Here is a 1005-nt window from a genome sequence, read left to right as displayed (position 1 = left end):
TGTGAAAAAAACACATGGTAAGACTAGGCTTTAATATGTGAATTTTATATTTCTGTTTAATCATGCACATTGCATTCTAAAATTTTCTCTTTTCTCAAGACCTGCAATTTTATATTGATCTTACATTTGTGAATCAGGGTGTAGTATGTCAATGAGAACACCTGCCTCGGAGGATAAACATATTTAAATATCAACCTTTAGCTCTGATTGGTTTTGAAAGTTCTACTGATTAGACACAGTTATTTTGAATCATATTTTCTAAAAAAAAAGAAAGACATAAAGAAATAGGTTATATAATGAATTCTCAATTCATTCATCAAAATGCTTGGAAACTCCCACACTGTTGAAACACAAGTGTTGAAACAGACCTGGGTCTCAGATGGTTTCAAATATATAATGACATTCAGGTATTTAATATATTTTGGGATACTTATGTTCTATAAGTAATTTTGTTGCTGTATTTGCATGTTATTTATATGTGAAGCTTTGGAGCGATGTTATAGTTTGGTTAGTACTAAAACCAATCTTTTCTTGTGGTTGTTGAGGTTCTTACAGAGGAAGTGAACGCAATGAGTACTATTGTTAGTGGGAATCCATATCAGTTATCCTCAAAGTAGCATTTTAGGAAAGCAGGTTTGCAGTATGTAATGAGGCTTGAGGCCAAAGTGAGACTGACAGTTTACCTGAATCCTAAACAGGGCCTTATTACATTATGAGTAGGAGAGTAAAGCAAAAGTGAAGAACCCCTGAGATGACAGCCCTGGAGCCAAGTTACCATTACAGTCATAGTGAAGGAGGAAAGGGAAGATGAATGTGACTACATTCATGTGTGTTACTGCTTAATGCATTTAGTGCAATATTTATCCCTCTTATTGATAAACATAGACAAATTTGTTTCTTTGGCATTGACAAATATTATTACAGCCTTTTGTACTTGTAAAGGATCTGGAAGAAGTCGTTTCACTCAATTATCATTGTTTCAGCTCTTTTCAGAAATATATATAT

Source organism: Octodon degus, unplaced genomic scaffold, assembly GCF_000260255.1.
Source record: "Octodon degus isolate 3935 unplaced genomic scaffold, OctDeg1.0 scaffold00011, whole genome shotgun sequence".
Lineage (NCBI taxonomy): Eukaryota > Metazoa > Chordata > Mammalia > Rodentia > Octodontidae > Octodon > Octodon degus.
The sequence above is the reverse complement of the archived record's forward strand: the minus strand, read 5'-3'. Positions refer to the sequence as shown.